Genomic DNA, 5,988 nt, shown 5'->3' with positions numbered 1-5,988 from the left:
ATAATGTATTTTTTTAAATTAAATCAAAATATTAAAGTTACTTTGATTTGATTTGGCGCATATAATAAATTCAATCATTTTTTCTTCATCACCTTTGTTTGAAAATACAAATTGAATAAATTTTCGTTTACCAAGGGAACATAAAAATGCACAAGCAAATGCCTTGCAAAATGCCGTCGGCATTCGTCAATTTGATTTCATACAGAAACCAAAAACTGAGCAGAGCCAATGTACTTGTACATAATTCACTGTAATCAGCCCTGTTAAGAACTTCCCCGCTGTCGAGTTAAGCGAGGTGAAATAGTGTTCGCGGTTTCACTTCATTTTTGACAATTCACACTATTCGTAGCTCGTGAGACTTCTCTATATTTAACGTTCTCTGCACACAGCATATACATATGCGCAAATGTATATAAATTCACAAATGTATATAAATTCACAAATTTACATTTGCATATGCCATCTTCCTGTGCGCCTGGTAATGAAGCGTTTTCTATAGAGGATTTTGATTCAGTTGGAAGGGATTCAACAAAGTTTTACAGACACCAGACAGACAGACATAACATGTGTACATAATTTGGATGATTTGGAGAAATTCAAATATATAGGTCATATTAAAAAGCTACCTAGCATTCTTTGCTTCTAATCACCAACAAATTCTTATCGACTGCTGCTAAATTTACATAATTCAGCCCCTCACTGTTAATTTTTGTTGAAAAATGTGTCTATGGTGAAATTGTCTTCGCGAGACGAGTACCCCTCGAAAATGAACACTTTCCTGTCATTAAGACTTCTCTATATTTAACGTTCTCTGCAGAGAATGTTAATGGAATGAGAAGGAGCAAATGTTAAAATACTAATTTGTAGATTCATACTAAGGAATTTTGAAATTCAACTTACCACACTAGTGGGGGATTGCAGATATTTACCACGCTAGTGGAGGGTTTCTATATTTACTTACCACGCTAGGACAGGAATTCAGATTTTTTCTGCGTTTACCACACTAGTAAGGGATTTCATAAGATTTTTTACCACACTACTAAGGGATTCGACTTATTTCATGCCCACAGCGAAGCGAATGAATTTGCGATTGGGAAAGATGCGTAAGCAGTCAATTCATGGCGCAGTTGCTAAAGTCGGCGGTATTGTTTGTATGATGATGCGCGTATTTAGTCCAGGTTCAAGTCCTGAATAGTCATACGTTTTTCCTTGCACTATTTCTGTTTTACAATTCAGTTTGGTAAAATTGTTGAGTTTAATTTAATTATAATTGCTTTGAAATACTGTTTTAGGTTTTTTGAATTTGATATTTAGAAAATTTCTTTTCTGTATAAAATAGTTCATACTGAATATGAACTGCTTTTATATAAATCAAAAAGGAAATATGTAGATATAAACATGCATATATTTAATCTCATTAATCAAATCTAAGCTACATATGTATATTGATGACAAAATATCATTCTAATATCCGTCCAGAAAGCCAAACGCGCATACACACATACATATGTACATATATAAATACGCATACAAACTTTCAACGAATGCAAAATGTATGCATATAAAACAGCAAATCGAATAAATGACCGATTTAGAAAGGTAAATTAACCATTATAGATTAGCGCAAGCATGAAAGACATGTCTAGGCATACTACATCGTTCTGTATTTGATATTTGTTCGATATTTTTATTTAATTTTTTGTATTTGGTTTAATTAGAATTGATTTAAAATAGTGTATTCAGGTTTTTCTAATACCTGTTATTTAGAAATTTATTTTCTATGTAACATTATTCATACTTCTTTTGAATTGATTTATATGTAAAACAGCCATAAAGGCAATCATATGAATATGCATTACTATATTTAATCTCTTCAGTCAAATCTGAACTACTTCCATACACATATTGATGAGAAAATATTCTAATATCCATGGATGCATCCAGAAAGCCAAACGCGCATACTCGCATATGTATATAAATATATACAAACCTTCAACGAACGCAAAACGTATGCATATAAAAAACAACAACTGCGACCGCCTTCTTGTCCGTCATTGAAAAGATGGGATATGTACACCCTATGAGCAAAAAGAACCGGGAATGTGATGTTGTCCACCATGAGTACCTTCCATCGGGCCAGGCAGTCAATAAAGAATATTATTTATCCGTTTTGAAGCCTTTGAGAGATGCTGTATGTTGCAAACGGCCGGAAATGTGAGCAAACAATTCTTGGATTTTGCGTGATTTTAACGCGCCATCGCACCGATAAAAAAGATCAAAGAGAATACGACGAAGGAGCTGAAGGTCATGTCGGCCTACCGGGGGTGTTTGGAGGACTGCGTTAAACGTTGGCACATGTGTGTTGCTTCAGACGGGTCATATTTTGAAGGGGATAATATAAATTTGCCTGAAATTTAACTTTGTTATGTTTTATTTAAACATTCCCGGTACTTTTTGATCATAGGGTACTTTTTGATCATAGGGTACATATATGCGGCTTTGCGGATAGAAATTTGTGATTCGCTGGAATTGTTCAAGGAATCTAAGTCGCATTAACTCGCGACTGTTGAACAGTTAGAAGGCATATTTACGTACATATAAGTGTGCATACATACATACAGAGCTGCGGCCACTCGACATGACAAAAATTCAAGATTTATCAAATATTGGCAAATAATTCCACACGAAATATTCCAATATTGACTATTTTCGAATGGTCGCGAAAATTGGCATATGGGCGGCTCGTTTTATGAATAAAATTGAAATATGAGCTCGAACTTCGGAATGAATTTTTTATTTTTGTTCTAAATTGTTCAGCGCCGTCGCTGATAGAATCATGGCCGCTGCGACTGCGTCTACGAATGTATTTTGTTTTTGTAGTCGCCAGGCTTCGATTTTAGCTTTGGGCGACATGCGCATGTGAGGTATGTGTTTTTGTTGTGTTCTAGAACATTTTAGAATGTGTGGTGGCAAAGCGGCCATCGCGTTGCGCTTGCTGTTGCTTTTGCGTCTATCAAAGTATTGTGTTTTTGTAAGTACAATATTAGGAATATCGACTGGTGAAAGACAAAAGTACACGGAAGCAAGAAGGGAGCGCTGTGCTCGCGCATCTATGCATGTATGTATGAACTTGCATGGATGTAGTAACATATGAATACAATTATTTTGTAGGAAGTTTAGAAGGCAAGTAGGTATATATGCTAGGACATAAAGTGGGTATATATACATACATAGAGCAGAATTGTTTTTGAACTTGTTAGGAAGAAACTCGTTCACTAGTGCGTATGTGTATTTGATTTCTTGTAAGAATGTGATGTGCTCTGACATGTGTACATACATAAGTCAAGGTTATTTGGCCATACATGCCTATGTCCATATGTATGAAAGGAAGATGATGTTCTTGCGCTTTTACATTATTGTTTTTCATATACAAATGTACATACGTACATATGTAAATGCTGTCGTATACATAAGCTATAAATTGACATACAATATAAAATAAGTGTTGATTTATCTTATACCCCTTTTTTTCTGAATGCAAATACCTCCTATTGACATGTACATACATATTATGAACTTATATTGTCATATACCATCATTTATGTACATATAAAGTATACGTTCATTTATGTATGTATGTAATGAAAGACTTCATGAATTACTTTCAGAACTTTATTAAAATTAATTCGCGTCGCGCGCATGCACAAAACCTTGGCTCACAATGCAGGCGCAGAAATAAACGCACTGCGTATTTATCCTCCCCATGTGACTCGGCATCAATTCTCGGCGCCAATTTTTTTTTTTTTTTTCTTTTCAAAATGAGTTTTTTTTAATGTAATCGTAAAAAAATTTGTAATAAATTTTATGTATCCGCTTATCATTTCAAAAGTAAAAAAATTGTAAAAAAATAAGCAGTCGAAGAAATAAACGCACCGCCTATTTTTCCTCGCCACATGTTAGACTCGATAATAATTCCCGCCGCCAACCCTTTTTTTATTAATTTTATCTTTTAATTAGTTTCTTTTTTAATGTAATTGAAAAAAAATTTTGTGTAATAAATTTTACGTATTCGTTTATTATTATTCATAATTACGAAAATAGTAAAAATTTAATTGGTCTAATGTCGAGGTGAGAGATGTGTTGTGTGTTGAGTGCGGGAATCGTAGCAGCGATCTCGAGATCACGAAGTTTGTGACGAACGGCTTTACAAGATTCACAGCTATCTTCTACATTTTTAATTAAATGTCTATTGTCGCTTTGCAAAGAGCAAACAGCTTGCATGTTGATTTCTTGCTTGTTGCACACAAACTTTTCACACTAGGTTCAGTTTTTATATAAACGTATGAGTTCAGATCGATAGTTAAAATTATTTTAGACTTTGCCTTAGCGTAAACGTCAGTTTCTTCGGTGCAGACGCATTTTTGCATTCCTTTGAAAATACGGAGGCTCTCTACTGCGAACGCCCAATTTTCAGACATTTGAAAATAAAACTTTGTAAAGTAAAAAAAAACTCATGGGTCGCATAACCTACACGCGAATGCTGACAGTGGAGAAAGAGTCAACTTTATATGTTTTCTTTTTTAAGTGAACGTATTCAAAGAATAAAAGCGCCACATTCATCAATTATCCCAAGAAATAGACTTGGGTGTAAAAAAACTCCAGTTAGAAACTTTGGCTTCAAGACCAAGAAAAAATTGTATAATATAAGTAAATCAAATAGGTTATGTTTATTTCAAGTTTAATTGGAATATTAAAAAACGCTGGATAAGATTTGCCCATGTATGTGCTGCGTTACACAATGTCTAAATTAAATTTAATCCCCAAAATGATGAATCCAACCAAACCACCGAAGTTGATTCGCCCGGGATCACGTGAACCCGCCATGAATAATACGAAATACGAAATAAAACATTCATTTTCAAATTTTACATAAATTGTAAAACAATTTCAAAAAAGGAAATAGAGATCCCTATTATTATTTTAAGAATGAAATACACTCTTTATTTTTTGTAATTGATTTGCTTTTAATTTTAATGAATTATTTCATTAGAGTGATAATAGTGGTCGCCCCTCGCCAGGCAATGGCAAACCACCGAGTGTATTTCTGCCATAACAAAGCACCTCATAAAAAAGAAATATGTGCCCTTCGGAGCAGGCTTAAAACTGTAAGTCCCTTCACGGATAGGAGGAGGAGCTCGGCCAAACACCCAAAAGGGATGTAAGCGCCAGGTATTTCCCAGAGTATTATGTAGGTGCTGTAGAGGCGATAACAGGATGCATCCCGTGGCTGTCCTACCGCAGTGTTTTGGCATGTTTTCAGCTTTGTTCACTGCATATCACTAGTTCCAGGCGACCAGACAGGCGCAGCGTAATTTAGAACCGGCCGGCCAATTGCCTTAAATGTCGATATAAACATTTCTTTGCCTTTGTCCCAAGTACTGCCAGCTAGCGATTTGAGGACCTTGTTGCGTATTTGTACTTAAGTAGTAATTGCAGTGCGAAGAGAAAGAGAGCAAACTATCCAAGGTAACTCTCAAATTTTTGGTGTTGTTTACGGTCGGAATTGGTGTGTCGTCGACTTAAACCTTGAGCTGTAGTTTGGCCTCCTTTGTCCAGGTGGTAATGAAGGTTACCGTGAAATTAGTCCTTTCGCTGGGGCGGTTTTGGTTAAGTCCGCGGTTTATCTGGGTGTTAGGCAATGAGTGCTGCGGTGGTACTGTGCACTCGTCGAAAACTAGGCTGATGTGATGCTGGGGCCAGGTGTTTCGTATAGAGTGGGAGTAGGAAAGCTTCAAAAGTTTTCACTACTGGGAAAAGGATATTATCGGCCGATAAGATACCCCTTGGCTGGCGGATTTCCCAGATTTCACTAGTGGGACCGCTCCCCCTGATTTTCACTTATCAGGAATAATGAGAGTGGACATAGACAGTTTGAAACCCCTTGTGAGATACCCTAATCCCAATAGCTCCAGGTCTTCTAGCATGTTA

Source organism: Anastrepha ludens, chromosome X (assembly GCF_028408465.1).
Source record: "Anastrepha ludens isolate Willacy chromosome X, idAnaLude1.1, whole genome shotgun sequence".
Taxonomy (NCBI): domain Eukaryota; kingdom Metazoa; phylum Arthropoda; class Insecta; order Diptera; family Tephritidae; genus Anastrepha; species Anastrepha ludens.
The sequence above is the reverse complement of the archived record's forward strand: the minus strand, read 5'-3'. Positions refer to the sequence as shown.